Genomic DNA, 19,576 nt, shown 5'->3' with positions numbered 1-19,576 from the left:
CCACGGATGAGAAGACAGTCCTGAATGCCTTAGCCAAATACCTTTGCCAACTGTGGCAACCTGGTCTGTATGGAGAAGGAGATATAGTTGAAGGACTCCCGTTTCAAATAGATGTTCCCCCAATAACTCTCCAAGAGTTCCAGTCCAGATTCATAACTTCAGGAATAATCAATCAATTTGGACAATACTCTTTTTATGCTCCAAGAGACCAGCCTAGCACGTCTACATAAATTCCAAACAGAAATGCTGAAGATCTGAATTCTGAAGATCCAGATGGAAGAGTGTATGCCTTACCACCAAGCCCAACTAGAATTGATGCAGGAATACCCAATGATGCTGAAGGCCCAAACTCAGACTCATATGACCCATATCTGCAAGATGCCCAAGACCCAAATGAAGGAAACACTTAAGACCCGTTTGCATATCTGCAAGACCCGGATAGGGATCTTAGAACTGTCAATTTGGCTTCTGATGACACATCATCCTTCTCAGATGGTGATGGAACCCTTCCAGAAGACTATTTCAAACCGTCTCTTTATTAGGACACTATTGTTCCCACTATGTATAATTATGAGTGTGCTAAAATAAAGTGACCTCAGTCACATGTCTAGAAAATGCCAAAAAAGATAAGGCTTATCCTTATCCTCCATCTGGCATTGTATGATAGGTTTGTCCAGATATTGCTTCTATCTAGAGACCTCTATAAAAGGAGGTGCTCACCTCAGTTGTGATCAGATCTCAAGAAACATTGTAATATACCCACTCTTTCTATCTCATAAAATGTTCTAAATTTTTCTTCTCTCTCTAAAAGTTTAGCTAGTATTATTTCCTTCTTTCTCAATCCAGTGCCATAAAGTATGCTCTGAGCTTGTCATATTTTGATCAAGAATTACTCATAGTAGTGGATGATAAATTGAATGATGAGCCACCAATAGGTGTCACTTCGGAATCAGATGAGAGTGGTATATTTTGACTCTGACGACCAAGAAAATTTGAGATCCAAAAAATACAATACAAATATTAGGACTGAAGAAAAAACCTCTAAGAACAAGTATTTACAGGGCAATACATCCTCTCAATTTTTTTTAATAATTGAAAAAATAAAGTATGATTTCTTATCATTAATTTTGTAAGTAGAACCAAAAATAAATATGAGAGAGAACAATAAAAAATTAGAGATCACACTTTATACTTATGATGTATGGACACGAACACGGAATACAATACAACATGGGACACGCCGACACACGAATTTTAAGATGTTACTAGTGTATATTCCCGTGTCCTGCACGGAAAAATATATAAAATTATATAAAAAAATTATTAAAAAATTAAAAATATTTAAAAAATTAATATTTATCTTAATCAATTTGAGTTAGTTGAGTGATTATCTCATTCGTATGCTTAAGGAGGTATTTGGAGTTTTTTTTTTGTTTGCACCAGGGTATCCATCAGGCCGGAAGCCCAATGACTAATCCCTCGGGTACTGCAGAGGCACACAAAGTGGGCGACCCTCCCAAGCAAGCAAGCCCATCCCCATCCTCCAGTGAGTATCGAACCCGGGAGAGATGGTTAAGGGACACAGACCCTCATTCATCTGTGCCAACTTGCGTTGGTGAGGTATTTGGAGTTTGAATTACACTTTGTGTATGTAGCAATTCATTAGCTAACGGCAATAAATAGCGCATCAATACGTGGTGGATCAGTCCTTGGCCTGCTGAGTTATAAAATTCGTAAAAAAAAGAAAATAGTATTTGTCTTTAAAATAGAACAATTTCTTATTGGTACCAATACTTATGAAGATTTATCTTTGTTAAAATTTATCTGGGACAATTTTATTTATTGGTATTGTATTCATTCTTAAAATCAAAACAATATTATCAACATTGTTACTTGTTAAAACTTTACATTTTATGATATGATTTTCAAATTTTCAAAATATAGACTTATGATATTATAAAAGCTATTATATTGATTAATATTTTTTGGTAACATTATCGAAACACCGTCGTTGAGTATTAGTTAATGTGAAGAGAAATCAATAACAACTTTTATTATTCAATATATAATTTATTCTATTAAAAAATAAATTAGTATTTTCTGAATTGGTAAATATATTTTCTTTTAATTTTTTACACAATTTTATTTGTCATAAATAATTTTTTAATTATGTAATTAACTTAATTAATAACATTTAAAAAAATATAAAAACATATTCTATCACAATAACATATCATAAATTTTTGAGACGATACTAAGCAGTCACTAGTATTTGTATTGATTCTTGAAATCAAGACAATATTATCAACGTTATTATTGATTCTTGAAATCAAGACAATATTATCAACGTTATTACCTGTTAAAACTTTATATTTTATGACTTGATTTCTAAGCTTGCAAACTTATAAACTTATGTTAGAGAGTCTCACTAGTATTTGTATTGATTCTTGAAATCAAGACAATATGATCAACGTTATTACCTGTTAAAACTTTATATTTTATGACTTGATTTTTAAGCTTGCAAACTTATAGACTTATGTTATCACAAAAGCTATTAGATTGGTTAATATTCATTGATAACATTACTTGTACATCATCGCTAAGTATTAATTTGTGTGAAGAGATCGAAATTGTTACAACTGTTGTTATTCAATAATTTATTCTATTAAAAAATAAATTATTATCTCCTAAATTTTGTTATAACAATTAATCAAAATATTAATCCAAGATATACTTGGATCAAATAGGGCTCCCAAGCAAGCAAGATCAACATAGGCCCATTGTCAGGGTCGGTTTACTACCTTAAAATCCAATGCAGATGAAAACAACACGTTTCTTTTCAAATCAGCTTAGATTGGATCTCCATTGCTAGTTAGGAATGGTAATAGGTACCTGTGAAGGAGCGACAGGCCCTTTTTCATCCCTCACTCCAGTTTTAAAAAATTGCTCATCGTCCCTTCTTCATATTTGTCGCAAGTCTCTATTTAATCATATACCTACAGGTATTTATGAAAATTCTTTAAAAAATTTTGAAAAAAATTAACAAAAAAAGCTTAATATATAACTGTCATAAAATAATCAATTCAATATAGTTCATAACATAACCATTATGAAAAATAATATTTCAAAAGCAAAAAATACAAAAACATAATGATATAATATAATTTTTTGGAGTAAGACTGAAGCGATGTAGTGATGGACTTGAAAGGCAGAGAAAGTGAGATAGAGAGACGCAAAATTGAGGCTGAAGATGAGTCTTAGAGAAAGAAGAGGGACTCAAATTGAAGGAAAGAATTAAGATTATTAAATTCAAGAAATATATTTATATATATAAATTATGATAATATTTGCGTAGATTTAATGGGACCTATGGGACGTAGGTATATTCTCATCTCTATTCATCTCATGTAGGCAGGTCCTCACCCGTGGAGAATTTATTGGTCCATCTAGTCCCAAATTGTGACTAATTCCCTCGAATACCCGTTTTAATTAGTTTTTTAATCATCCTATTGCTACTATTTATTGGTTCGTGACATGGAGTTACTCCAACCATTCAGTAAGTTTCTAGATAACCAAAATATAGGTAATATTATTATCATAAAATTACATGTATCCTTGTTATACAATATTAATTGAAGATAAATAATAGTTAAGACTTAAGAGTCACATTTTTTATATATATAACAATAACTAATATCATATATTATAAGTTGTGAAATCATAATATTTCAAGAATAATGTATAAACAACTTAAATGTTGATAAATTTGAACAATTTTAGAAAAAAATAAAAAATATTAAAAAATTACATGTTGATTCATAAGATTTTTCTTTTTAAAAATTTGTGCATAATATATGATTAATATTTATATAATTTGACAAAAAAATTTAAAAATTGAGCTCAATCATAATAAGTGCTCAAATTTAAATTTTTATAAATAAAATTATATTCTTTTTTGTGAAAGTAAATTAAATTATATTAAATTATGAGATATTTAGATATCTAATTAAATTAATTATTCGTTCATTAATATTAAGTAAATCCAATATTTTATGACCTTTAGAAATAAAAATAATAAAAGACACACGTTACGTTACCAAGAACTCTAGCATGCTATGTAGCTATGAATTAGATATTTAGAACGTGAATTACAAAATTGGACGTGACCGAATAAAAACCATTTGATTTCTTTTCTTTAGTTTTACTTTAAAAAGATTTTGAGCTAATATTTAATTTTGATTGCCATTTTCAATATGATTTTTTAAGTGGTAGCATGTTAATTTTAGCGCAGCTAGATACATTTTAAATGTAATCAACATTGATTTTGGTTTGGTAGCATGATGAATAAAAAATTAAAAACACAAGTAAAATTTTACAAAAGTGTTTATACATGTACGAAAAGATAATCTTATTTAAATCTTCTATATATAGACAATAACCTGGAAGGGAAAAAAACTAATAAAAAAAGTTATCTCTAGGATTTTTTGCATAAAGAATATTAAAAAAAATAACTATTTAGCTACACCAATGAATAGTGATTGATATTTGAAATCAAATAATATGTTGTTTTTTTAGAAATATTCAATTATATAAATACTATCTAGTATCAACTTCGTTAAACAATAGTTCAGAATTTTAATTATTTGGCTTCTAAGTCAAGAATTTTTACATTTTCAAGAATATGATGAAATTTTTTTTATCTATATCACCATGTTACAACAAAATATACCAATCTCTAAATGGAAATCGAAATCAATAACTAAATGGAAAAAGAAAAAAAAAAAAGAAAAAAGCTGAATACATGAATGTCTAACTACCATGATACATAGATAAATGTGGAAGTATAATTACAGAAGAATTTTTCTAAGCCAAAATCCAAAATTTCACCCATCCATTCAGTCAATCAAACAACATATTCGAGCGTCACAATCTCTGTAAGTCGCCACATGGACTTTTGACCACGTAAAAAGTCTTCATTTTCTTTAGTGTAAGTCATGCAAACCTTCAAGTTCATAGACTTCACCACGCTCTCAAGCTCATTAATTACCTCGGTAGTGTCTCGTGTAAACCCCGTTAAATTAGTAAATAATTAGTTTTTAATAAAGAAAATTAGAAATGCGAATATTATATTAAATTAGGATAGAACTCATCGAAACGATAATTTTGACACTAATTTCAAAAAATTCGGCTCAAGATTGGACCGAACGGGCCAAATCGAACCCAAACCGGAGACGTGGGCCCAACCGGCCAACCTTTAAATGAGCCAAAGCTCATTTTTTCCCTAAAATGCAACAGAAGCTGCGTTGAACAGTAAGGGGAAAGGAGAAACGAAGAATATTTCCAACCCTTACGCTAGTTTCAAAATCCCATAACTCCTCCGTCCGAGCTCCGATCGCCGCACCGTTTGCGGCCACGCGACCACCGTGTCGAACTCTACGATTCTACCAGAACAATTTCATGGGTAACTCGCTTATCCACTCTCAGCCTCTTCTTCCCCAATTTTCAAAAAAATCATGTGGAAGTGTTGAATTTTCTTGTTTTTTATTTTTTAGGATCCAATTAGTTTGAGGAAACTGTTCACTCTTACTTATGTGAAGCTTGGGTAAGGTGGGAATATTATAATTCTATCTAAATATTCTGAATTTGTGCTTTGGGTATTAAATTGGGTATATATGTGTTATGAATGTGTATTAGGTTGTGAATAAATAATTGGAGCTTGAAATTGTGGATATTGGAACTTGGAGGAAGCTGAACACTAGTATTTTGTTGAGGTTGTTGAGGCTGTGTTGGTTTTAATAAATTGCCTTGATCACTACGAGGAAACCAGTCAAGGTATGGTTTAGGTTTCTTGCATTTAATATATAATGTTCTGTGAAAATTTAGGCTAGATGACCATAGGATAAGTTGGAATGCAGGTGTATATTTAATGTTTAGTATCTTGATGATGAACATGTTTGATTTGGTACTTGTTGGATAATTGGTAATTTGATGAATTATTGTGGTTTGTTGCTTGTTGGTTAGTTGCTGATGATTGATGGATTATGGTTTAATGAGTTGAGGATATAAGCAAATAAATTTAGAAGTTGTGACTTATAGTTTTGAATGATGGAATTTCGGGAAATGTATGAGCATTATTGTTGGTATGAAGCATAATTGTTATGGTGGTTGATGTGTTAATGAAGAAGTGTTGGAAAGTGCAAGTTTGGTGATTATTGGCATAGGACTTGTCTTGGTTGAAAATGAGGTTTTGAAGGTTTGCAAAAAGTTAACTTTTGGCTGAACTTTGGCGAGGCATAACTTGGCTTCCAGAACCTCAATTGGCTTCCAACTTGTTTTAAAATAAAAATTGGATTCATGAAGTTTATGCCATTTGAAGAACGGGTGAAAATATTTTAAATCGAAGAAGTTATGGGTGTTGGAAGAGTATAACCAAAAACTATTTTCTTTCAATTCTGCAGCTTTGCTACTGAATCTGATTTTTTTTTTAAATGTACGTCCACGCGTACGCGTGGAATGGAATTTTTGGCGATGCGTATGCGACTTGTTCTATACGTACGTTTAAGGAGCTAGCAAGCATGTCCACGCGTACGCTTGATAAGGGGACGCGCACGCGAGCTGCATTTTAACACTCCCACGCGTACGCGTGAGCCACGCGTACGCGTGGCCCCTTTTTCGGCAAACAAGATTTCTCTGAGTTTTAAACTCTATTTTAAACTTCTAAACCTCTATTTTCATTCCTTTAGTCATAAATAATAGTATTAAACCTAATAGTCAGATGAAGTTAGGAAAGGAGGATAACTTGGAGGTGAAGTAAAGTTGAGAAAGTGATGAATTGAATATGAAAATGCTATGAATGATAATATATGATATTTGGCTTGAATAATCAAATGATATGAGATACAAGATTCCCTGGGTAAAGTACCGTGGCTTGCCACCACGTATACCAGGTCGACAACTCGATACTCTATTGACCCTACGACGTAAGGGTGATCGGGCACTTATAAATTCCCAGGAATGGTACCCCCATTGAGCGATTTGATATATATATATATATATGAGAAAAAGCTATGCATAGACTCATGGGGATGCGCATCGAGGGACAATCCAAATGTTTAGCAAACCAGACTTGTCGGGTTGGCTTGATAACCGACAGATGAGACTCATCAACCATAGGACAGGCATGCATCATGTGCATATTACTTGAATTACTTGTTTGTGCATTAACTGGGTGTGCCTAAGTGCATTTTCTATGTTAAATGTATATTCACAACCTGCAGTACTTGTAACCTTCTTGTGTTTGCTTTTATCTGCTTATTTGTCTATGAAATGTTGTCGGAGATGGAGGTATGGAGGAAAGGCAGTAGGACTTAGATTCAAGATTAAGTTAAGTTAGGCCTAGATACTCTTAGTAAACCACCTTTTATGGCTTCTATTTAATACTTTAAGCTCTACAATCTGAGTGTCAGCGTTCTAGGGTTGCCTCTGGTGTTCCCAGGACCTTATATCTTATATGTGCGGCACTTTTACCATACTGAGAACCTCTGGTTCTCACCCCATACTATGTTGTTGTTTTTCAGATGCAGGTCGAGAGGCACCTTCTTTAGGCGTCTTAGCTTCTGAAGCGAAGTGGTTGTCGGGTCACTTTTTGGATTGTATAGTCATACATATACATGTACTTAGTTTTCTCTCCGTATAACTTGTTCTTTTTTATCCTCTTAAAGGATTATGGAGAGACAGGATTTTTGCTTATGTAAATTTGGATTTTGGATATGTATATATATATATGTGTACATATTCTCCGGCCAGTCTTGACTTTGCGGGCTGAGTTAGGAGCTTGATATTTTGTATCTTTGGCCCTTTATTCCTACTTTTGTTATCTTGTGCTTGATAGTTATAGTTTTTCTTAGCACGTAAGTTAACTCGTTTCTTGAGCGTTGCGTTTTTATTTCGCAATTTTTATTTCATCTATTCTTCAAGGCTCCTAGTATATTATAATTTTTCTGCTATTATATGTAAACATTTTATTTAGAGGTCGTAATACCACACCACCTCTGCTTTACGGCTTAAGCGTAAAGCTCAGTGTGGTAGGGTGTTACATTTTGGTATCAGAGCAGTTCATTCTTATAGAGCCTGAAAGACGGATTGACTATGCTTCTGTGCATTCTCTGTACATGTGTTTATGTGCTATTACGATATCTGACTGATATATATGGCATAAATATTTGTGAGCATTCATTTGGAACTTAGAGCATTAGACCTGCGATATTGAGACTGATCAACTTAATATCACTTGTTTGTGTATATAGGGACCAGATGTCGACTCGCAGACGCGGTCGCGGGCGAGGTAGAGATAGGATAGGCACCGTTACCCCTGGCCTGGCAGGGAATGATCCAGTAGACTTTATGGTTGCCCTGGGAAATATAGCTGCAGCTATGCAGGCGACAGCCGAGGCACTGGGTAATCAAATAAACCAGGGTAATCATGGAAATAATAATGACGAAGAGGGCCCTATGACACTTGCAACATTTCTGAAAGTTCACCCTCCGACCTTCAGGGGAACCTCAAATCCCACTAATACAGACAATTGGATTCAGGCTATGGAACGGGCGTTGCAGGCTCAACAGGTTCCTGAGGAGTAATGGGTTAAGTTTGGAACTTATCAGTTGCAAGGTGAGGCTCAGTATTGGTGGTAGGGAACACGACGTATCCTGCAGCCAGATGGCGCTATGATTCCTTGGAAGGTTTTCCAAACAGAGTTCTATAAGAAATACTTTCCCAATTCAGTCAGAAATGCCAAAGAACTTGAATTGATGCAATTAAAGCAAGGCCAGATGACTGTTACTGAGTACACTAGCAGGTTTGAGGAGTTATGTCGCTTTTCTCGTATCTGTCAAGGTGCGCCTGAAGGTTTTGCTGAGTGAAAATGTATTAAATATGAGGGAGGTCTTCGGAGTGATATTCTGAGCTTCGTTGCCCCAATGGAGATAAGAGTATTCTCTAAATTGGTGAATAAAAGTAGGGTAGTTGAGGAATGTGTGAGAAAGGCGGCAACAGAGAAAGGAAGTTTGAGGATACCTTTTCAAAGGACTTCAGGAAGAAACTTTGCTCCGAGAGGTAGGAATTTCAAGCGTGGAGGCTTTGTACCACAGCAGAATCAAGGCCAAGATAATTATAGAAGGCCGAATACTAATGTTAATCAAGGAAGGAGGTTTGGGAAGTAGCCACAACAGGATTTGAACTGTCAGAGGTGCGGGAAGTATCATCCTGGAGTTCTATGCAAATCAGTACTTGGGGTATGCTATTTTTGTGAACAGACCGGGCACTTGGCTAGTAATTGTCCAGAGAAGAAGAAGTATGAGACTGGTAGGGTACAATAGCCAGGGAGAGTGTATACCACTTCTGCAGCAGGTGTTGAGCGATCTGAGACACTGATTAGAGGTAATTGTAAAATAGCTGGTAAAATCTTAAATGCTTTATTTGATTCAAGAGCAACTCATTCATTTATTGCATTTGAAAAGGCTAATGAATCAGGATTAAGGATGGTGGTTTTAGGTTATGATTTGAAAGCGCATAACGCTACTCATGAAACTATGGTGACTAGATTAGGATGTCCACAAGTTCCATTTCGAGTACAACAACGTGAATTTGTGTATGATTTGATTTGTTTGCCGATGACTGGTCTTGATCTCATCTTGGGATTGGAAGGGTCAAAAGCGCCGGTTGTGGTGAATAGTTACTATTTGAACTCTATGATAGTAAATTGTTCTGGAACTGAATGTTAGGGTATTATGTTATTAACTACGGGAGTATCAGGTAATGATCAGAGTTTAGAGCAGATTCCGGTTGTATGTGAATTTTCAGACGTATTTCTGGATGATATTAATGAATTTCCACCTAACTGAGAGGTTGAATTCGCAATTGAGTTGGTGCCTAGAGCTGGTTTGATTTTGATTACTACTTACAGGATGTCACCTTTAGAAATGGTTGAACTGAAAGCTCAGCTGGAAGATCTGTTGGGTAAATATTTTATCCGACCAAGTGTTTCTCCGTGGGGAGCGCCAGTGTTACTGGTAAAGAAGAAGGATGGAAGTATGCGCTTGTGTGTCGATTATCGGCAATTGAATAAGATTACTATGAAGAATAAATATCTGCTACCTAGAATCGACGACCTAATGGATCAGTTACAGGGTGCCAGTGTATTTTTTAAGATTGATCTGCGATCCGAGTATCATCAGATAAGGGTTAGAGATGAAGATATTCTGAAAACTGCTTTTAGAATGCGTTATGGTCATTATGAGTATACGGTGATGTCTTTTAGGTTAACCAATGCTCCGACAGTATTCAGGGATTATATGAACATGATTTTTCGGCCGTATCTGGACAAGTTTGTTATTGTCTTTATTGATGATATTCTTGTTTACTCTAAGACTGAAGAAGAACATGCTGATCACTTGCGAATTGTGCTGCAAATTCTGAAAGACAGGAAGTTATATGCTAAGTTATCTAAATGCGAGTTCTGAAAGAGTGAGGTGAAATTTCTCGGTCACGTAGTAAGCAAGCAAGGAATAGTTGTGGATCCTACTAAGGTAGAAGCACTAATGAATTGGGAGCGACCAACTTCAGTGACAGAGATCATGAGTTTCCTAGGTTTGGCAGGGAATTATCGGAGATTCATTAAGGGATTTTCACAACTCGCCATACCTTTAACACTAAGTTAACTAGGAAGGATACGCCTTTTATCTGGACTTCAGAGTGTGAGGAGAGTTTTCAAGTATTGAAGCAAAGGTTGACTACTGCACCCGTGTTGATATTACCTGAGCCAAGTGAACCGTTTGAAGTGTACTGTGATGCATCATTAAAGGGTTTGGGGTGCGTTCTGACGCAGCACCGAAATGTAGCATACGCCTCACGGCAATTAAGGCCGCATGAGATGAACTATCCGACTCACGACTTAGAACTTGCTGCTGTTATGTTTGCTCTAAAAATCTGGAGGCACTATCTCTATGGCGTTAAATTCTACGTTTTCTCAGAATATAAGAGTTTGAAGTATCTCTTTGAGCAGAAAGAGTTGAATATGCGTCAGAGGAGGTGGATGGAGCTTCTGAAGGACTATGATTTTGAATTGAATTACCATCCTAGAAAAGCGAATGTTGTGGCGGACGCCTTAAGTCTAAAATCTTTATATCCAGCTTGGATGATGCTACAAGAAGAAGAGTTACTAAAGTCAAGGTTTGAAATTGGGAGTTAGGGAAGAATTCGGAATTTTGTGTTTGAGTCAGTTGCAAATTTCAAGTGATTTTAAATCGGAACTTCTGAAGGCTCATCAAGATGGTGAAGCGTTACATAAAGTATTGCCGACGATGGAGTAAGAAAAATAGTGGAGAGTGTCAAAAGATAAGGATGGTTTATGGAGGTTCAAGAACTGAATTATTGTGCCAAACATCGGAGACCTGCGACAAAGTATCTTGAAGGAAGCTCATAAGAGCGGGTTTTCAATTCATCCAGGAAGCACCAAAATGTATCAATATCTGAAAGTGATGTTCTGCTAGCCAGGAATGAAGAATGATGTGGTGTTGTATGTATCCGAATGTTTAACATGTCAGAAAATTAAAACCGAACATCAGAGACCATCAGGAACCCTTCAGCCTTTAGAGATTCCACAATGGAAATAGAAGAGTATCGCAATGGATTTTTTGACAGGTTTGCCTAGGACTCGAACTGGTTATGACGCTATTTGGGTGGCTGTGGACCAACTGACAAAATCAGCTCACTTTCTCCCCATCCGAATAAGTTGCACAATGGAAGAATTGGCTCGAATGTACATCAAAGAGATTGTCAGATTGCATGGCGTGCCTTCTACCATTATATCTAACAGAGATCCTCGTTTCACATCAAGGTTTTGGGGAGTCTTTCGGTGTGCATTTGGGACTCAGTTAAGTTTGAGTACTGCATATCACCCTCAGACAGATGGTCAGTCAGAGAGAACTATCCAAACCTTGGAGGATATACTAAGGGCTTGTGTCTTGGACCAGCCGGCGAGCTGTGATCGGTATATGCCACTAGTGAAATTTGCTTATAACAATAGCTACCATGCAAGCATCGAAAGGGCTCCGTATGAGGCTTTGTATGGCAGGAAATGTCAATCTCCGCTATGTTGGTATGAAACTGGAGAAAGAAGCTTATTAGGGCCTGAGATGATAGCTAAAACTACTGAACAGATAAAGAAGACTCGTAGCCGAATGCTTATAGCCCAAAGCCGTCAGAAGAGCTATACTGATCAAAGGTGAAAGCCTTTGGAGTTTGAAGAAGGAGAGCATGTCTTTCTAAATGTTACACCAACCACCGGAGTGGGAAGAGCCATTAAGACTAAGAAACTGAATCCCCGTTATATTGGACCGTTTGGGATCCTGAAAAGAATTGGGCCGGTGGCTTATAAAATTGCCTTACCGCCGTATCTTTCGAACTTGCACGACGTGTTTCATGTGTCACAGCTCCGGAAGTATACTCCTGACGTAAGTCATGTTCTGGAACCGGAATCGATTCAAGTGAGAGAAGATCTAACACTTCCAGTAATTCCGGTGAGAATTGATGACACCAGCGTTAAACAGTTACGCGGGAAGGAAGTATCACTGGTAAAAGTAGCTTGGAGTCGAGCTAGTATTGAGGAACATACTTGGGAACTCGAATCGGATATGCGGAAGGACTATCCACATCTCTTTTCAGGTAACTAAATTTGAATTTTGAGGGCAAAATTCTTTGTTAGGTGGGTAGGATGTAAATCCCGTTAAATTAATAAACAATTAATCAATAAATTAGTTTTTAATAAAGAAAATTAGAAATGCGAATATTATATTAAATTAGGATAGAGCTCATCGAAACGAAAATTTTGACACTAATTTCAAAGAATTCGGCCCAAGATTGGACCGAACGGGCCGAACCGGTTGAACTGGGCCCAAACAACCCAACCTTTAAATAAGCCAAAGCTCATTTTTTCCCTAAAATGCAACAGAAGCTGCGTTGAACAATAAGGGGAAAGGAGAAACGAAGAACATTTCCAGCCCTTACGCTAGTCTCAAAATCCCATAACTCCTCCGTCCGAGCTCTGATCGCCGCACTATTTGTGGCCACGCGACCTCCGCGTCGAGCTCTACAATTCTACTGGAACAATTTTATAAGTAATTCGCTTATCCACTCTCAGCCTCTTCTTCCCCAATTTTCAAAAAAATCATGTGGAGGTGTTGAATTTCCTTGTTTTTGATGTTTTAGGATCCAATTAGTTAGAGAAAATGTTCAGTCTTGCTTACGTGAAGTTTGGGTAAGGTGAGGATATTATAATTCTATCTAAATATTTAAATTTGTGCTTTGGGTATTAAATTGGGTATATATGTGTTATGAATATGTATTAGGTTGTGAATAAATAATTGGAGCTTGAAATTGTGGATATTGGAACTTGGAGGAAGCTGAACACTAGTATTTTGTTGAGGTTGTTGGGGCTGCGTTTGTTTTAATAAATTGCCTTGATCACTATGAGAAAACTGGCCAAGGTATGGTTTAGGTTTCTTGCATTTAATATATAATGTTCTGTGAAAACTTAGGCTAGATGACCATAGGATAACTTGGAATGCAGGTGTATATTTAATATTTAGTATCTTGATGATGAACATGTTTGATTTGGTGCTTGTTGGATAATTGGCGATTTGATGAATTATTGTGGTTTGTTGCTTGTTGGTTGGTTGGTGATGATTGATCGATTATGGTTTAATGAGTTGAGGATATAAGCAAATAAATTTAGAAGTTGTGACTTATAGTTTTGAATGATGGAATTTGGGGAAATGTATGAGCATTATTGTTGGTATGAAGCATAATTGTTATGGTGGTTGATGTGTTAATGAAGAAGTGTTGGAAAGTGCAGGTTTGGTGATTATTGGCATAGGACTTGTCTTGGTTGAAAATGAGGTTTTGAAAGTTTGCAACAAGTTGGTTTTTGGCCAAACTTCGGCGAGGCATAACTTGGCTTCCGGACCCTCAATTGGCTTCCAACTTGTTTTGAAGTAAAAATTGGGTTCATGAAGTTTATGCCATTTGAAGAACGGGTGAAGAATATTTTAAATCGAAGAAGTTATAGGTGTTGGAAGAGTATAACCAAAAACTGTTTTCTTTCAATTCTGCAGCTTTGCTAGTGAATCTGATTTTTCTTTAAAAAATGTACGTCTACGCGTACGCGTGGCATGGAATTTTTGGCAATGCGTACGCGACTGGGCCTTTGCGTACACGTAAAGAGCAAGCAAGCATGTCCACGCGTACGCATGACCCACGCGAACGCGTGACATGAAGTATTCACCTACGCGTACGCATGACAAGAGGACGCACGCACGAGCTGCATTTTTACACTCCCACATGTACGCGTGGCCCCCTTTTCAGCAAACATGATTTCTATGAGTTTTAAACTCTATTTTAAACTTCTACACCTCTATTTTCATTCCTTTAGTCATAAATAATAGTATTAAACCTAACAGTCAGATGAAGTTTGGAAAAGAGGATAACTTGGAGGTGAAGTAAAGTTGAAAAAGTGATGAATTGAATATGAAAATGCTATGAATGATTATGTATAATATTTGGCTTGAATAATTAAATGATTTGAGAGACGAGATTCCCTGGGTAAAGTACCGTGGCTTGCCACCACGTGTACCAGGTCGAAAACTCGATACTTTGTTGACCCTACGACGTAAGGGTGACCGGACACTTATAAATTCCCGGGAATGGTACCCCCATTGAGCAATTTGATATATATATATATATATATATAGACTCATGGGGATGCGCGTCGGGGGACAGTCCAAAGGTTTAGAAAACCGGACTTGTCGGGTTGGCTTGATAATCGATAGATGAGACTCATCAGCCATAGGACAGGCATGCATCATGTGCATATTACTTAAATTACTTGTTTGTGCATTAACTGGGTGTGCCTAAGTGCATTTGCTATGTTAAATGTGAATTCACAACCTGTAGTACTTGTAACCTTCTTGTGTTTGCTTTTATCTGCTTATTTGTCTATGAAATGTTGTCAGAGATGGAGGTATGGAGGAAAGGCAGTAGGACTTAGATTCAAGATTAAGTTAGGCCTAGATACTCTTAGTAAACCACCTTTTATGGCTTCTATTTAATACTTTAAGCTCTACAATCTGAGTGTCGGCGTTCTAGGGTTGCCTCTGGCATTTCTAAGACCTTATATCTTATATGTGCGTCACCTTTACCATACTGAGAACCTCTGGTTCTCACCCCATACTATGTTGTTATTTTTCATATGCAGGTCGAGAGGCACCTCCTTAGGCATCTGAGCTTCTGAAGCGAAGTGGTTGTCGGGTCACTTTTTGGATTGTATAGTCATACATATACATGTACTTAGTTTTCTCTCTGCATAACTTGTTCTTTTTTATCCTCTTAAAGGCTTATGGAGAGACAGGATTTTTGTTTATTTAAATTTGGATTTTGGATGTGTGTGTGTTGTGTCTATTCCTACTTTTGTTATCTTGTGCTTGATAGTTATAGTTTTTCTTAGCACGTAAGTTCATTCGTTTCTTAAGCGTTGCGTTTTTATTTCGCGATTTTTATTTCATCTATTCTTCAAGGCTCCTAGTATATTATAATTTTTCTGCTATTATATGTAAATATTTTATTTTAGAGGTCGTAATACCACACCACCTCTGCTTTACAGCTTAAGCATAAAGCTCAGTGTGGTAGGGTGTTACATCTCGAACAGTAAGCATTCTTTTGGACTTCAGAATCCGATCAACCTCAGCCACAACAACTTGAAAATTGCACCTAAGAGACTAATAAATATATTAGCAAAATGACACATATAATTATTGTCAGTTAATATGATTTGACAAACCATTAGTGGTGATGAATGTGAAATGAAATAATTATACACACTTTTTCTTGGGTCTTGAAAACATATAATCTGCATGGAGGAGATTGTAGGACCTAGGATAAGTGCTAAACGATTTACACCAATTATAATAAATGCCAAAAAGACCTCGTTCATATATAATAGGAAGTGTGTCTGGAGCATAGTTATCAGAACCGAACCGGTAATCAACCTGGTCATATGACCGGATCACCGGATCACTGGTTCAACCAGTGGATCACGGATTCACCCGGTTAACCCGGTCATAACTAAAAAAAATTAAAATTATATGAATAAAATTAAAATAATATCTTAAAATTTAAAATATAAATCTTTATAAACATTAATAATTCAATATTAATTTTTAAACATAACTAATGATCTAAAAAAAGATAATATATTAGTCTCTAGTACAAAATACTTTTTTTTTTTTAATTTAAATCAACAAAGGTGAATGAAAGATAATACAAACGGTAAATCCACAATTTATTTACAATGACCCCAAGTAGAATCATTCTTCCCTCTATTATTATAAACTTTATGATTGTCAGAAATTCCAAAAATAAGAAAGGGCTAGGTGTCCATGCCACTAACCAACTCTTGAAGGAAAAACAAGCAAGAGCTTCCCGAGCAAACCAGTAGAAATTACCCATCGAATTGAGCAATGATCCATTGGAGAAGCAAGCTGTTCTTTGTCACCTATTTTCCCGGGGACCAAGAATAAGCTCCAAAGAAGAGGAAGGACTTTTCACAATCTCAGGTACAATGACTAGTTGGAAAGCCTTTTCATTCAAGCAAAAGAAACACAGCAACAACTAATGATAATCAACAACCACCAAAGTTCACTAATGATAATCAACAACAAATTTAACTATTCAACCGAAGTTCACTAAAATTTTCTCAAGTTCAACAATAACTCTAAAAAACCATACAACAGCAGCAACTGCCAGATTCAACAGTAACTCTAACTAAAATTTACATCAAACCAGAGAAAGAATAGTAACAACAACTCTAAAAAACTAACATTCAACAAACAGAAAGAATAGCAACAACTCTAAAATTTTCTCAGGTTCACGAAAATTAACATCGAATCAGAGAAAGAACAGCAACAACAACTCTAAAATACCAACATTTAACAAACAGAAAGAACAGCAACAACTCTAAAATTTGCTCAGGTTCACCAAAATTAACATCGAATCAGAGAAAGAACAGCAACAACAACTCTAAAAAACCAACATTCAACAAACAGAAAGAATAGCGACAACTCTAAAATTTGCTCAGGTTCACCGAAATTAACATCGAACTAGAGAAATAACAGAAACAACAACTCTAAAAACTAAATAAAATAACAACCACCAGATTCACCGAAATCAACAGTAAACTAGAGAAAGAACAGGGTCAAATACTGGAGCTAACCTGGTTGAGAAGACGACCACCACCACCACCCGAGGGAGCATATGCTACTTCATTGGTTCCGACGAAGCGAACGCAGGGTCACGGACTCACGGTGAGAGATCGAGAGAACGATGAGGTGAGAGACCCAGAGACTGAGAGTGACGAACTGACGACGCCGAGGGAGTGACGAACTGACGATGAGGGGAGAGACGAGGTGAGGATGAGAGGCTGCCGGTGCCGAGCTCGAGAGAGTGATGAGGTGAGGGTGAGGGGTTGCCCGCTGCCGACGCCGAGCTCAAGAGAGCAGAGACAGAGAGACGAGGGCACGAGGCTGGCTGGGGAGGAGGGTTGGTTCCACTCAGAGACAAGGCTTAGGGAGTTAGTGTTCCTTCATTCAAAGAGGGGGATGTGAAGGTCTGAAATGACGTCGTTTTAGGAAAAAAATAAAAAAATTAATAAACATGACCCAGACCGGGTTTGATTAACCGGCCGGGTCATCGGGTTCGCATGAAACCCGTCGGATCAAACCGGTTTGACGGGGTCTATTGCATGGGCGGTTCAACGAGTGGCTTAGCCCGGTCAAGTGACCGAGTGACCGAATTTCTGGTAGAACCGGCCAGGTCGAGCCGAGTTTAATAACTATGGTCTAGAACAAATCACATTCATAACCCAAATATTCAAATCTTTTATAGATGCAGCAAACCTGGAGACCAAAAAATAGTTATAAAACAAAGGTAGTGACAACAACAATCTTATATAATTTGGATTAACATTTCAAAAGTAATTTTTCTTACCCTCCGTAGACTGATCTCATATCCATGACATTTCAAACACTTGACCATTGAATTCTCATCCCAACACGTTTTCAGTGTTCATAGTCCATGTTAAAATCGTCAGGGGCAGGCTTTTCATAAATTTCAACTTGAGAACTTGTCAACCATGATCCATAAATACTTCATGGTTAACATATTATATATAGCTCCGAGTGGGAGTTGGAGGGTGTAGTGGCTTATATCCACGATAAGTTGATAGTTGCCTTTCTTGCCACGACGTCTTATAGGAAGAAAAAAATTGTTGTAAAAACTACCCAATGAAAGATTAATTGATAAAAAAAAATGAGATCCTCTTCTAGTATATATGGTCTTTTATAATGATAAAATAAAAATAAAAAAATAAAATTTAATTAATTCACCGTAATGAATTGTATTTAATGAGTTAAAAGAAATAAATCGAAAAATACTCTTAGAAGCATGTCACGTCAGCTCCATTATTAAGTGTAAAAATCCAATTTTTATATAATAGAATAGATAGATAAGACACAGAGACACGCATACATATAAAATATAAAGTATTTTTTAGATAAATCGTAACGATATTTTGATATTTTATTGATATTAAAATATAAATTAAAATTTTTAAATATTTTTAATGTCTTATTTTAATTATATCAAGTATTTAAAATATTTTTTTTGTTTTAATAAATAATAATATATACTATATCTAAATTTATTTTAAGAATATACGTTAAAAATAAGGCTAGACACGCTGACACGTGATGGTATTTAGGTGTGTTTAGGTGTGTTCGAAAAAGAATTTTTTATTTTTTATTAAGATAATTTTTTAATTATTTTTAATATGTTATTTTAATTATATCAAGTATTAAAAATATTTTTTTATTTTAATAAATAATAATATATACTATATCTAAATTTATTTCAAGAATATATATTAAGAATAAGACTGGACACACCGACACATGATAGTATTTAGGTGTGTCCAAACATTTATTTTTTATTAAAACACGGTTGAACACAACAGACACGCATATCGAACGAATGTCGATGAGTGTCGTGTTCAAAATGTGTCCGACACGCATATACAACAACTCAAAAAAATATGGATAACAATTGGATGAATATTCTTAGGCCCAACATAAAAATTGGATCGTAACACCATCAATATTAAAAATATGATTCAGAAAAAAAATATATTATCGCTATCTCGGTATGTATTTTTTACGGTTGAACACAACAGACACGCATATCGAACGAATGTCGATGAGTGTCGTGTTCAAAATGTGTCCGACACGCATATACAACAACTCAAAAAAATATGGATAACAATTGGATGAATATTCTTAGGCCCAACGGCCCAACATCTTATTTAAAGTATGTTGACTACTAGATCAATTCAAATCGATTAAAAATACTATTTTAAAAGTATCGAAAAAAAAGTTAGACTTCATTTATCATTTAACAAAAGTAATTTTTTTA

The sequence above is a fragment of the Arachis ipaensis genome, chromosome B09 (assembly GCF_000816755.2).
Source record: "Arachis ipaensis cultivar K30076 chromosome B09, Araip1.1, whole genome shotgun sequence".
Classification (NCBI taxonomy): Eukaryota; Viridiplantae; Streptophyta; class Magnoliopsida; order Fabales; family Fabaceae; genus Arachis; species Arachis ipaensis.
This window is presented reverse-complemented; position numbering follows the sequence as displayed.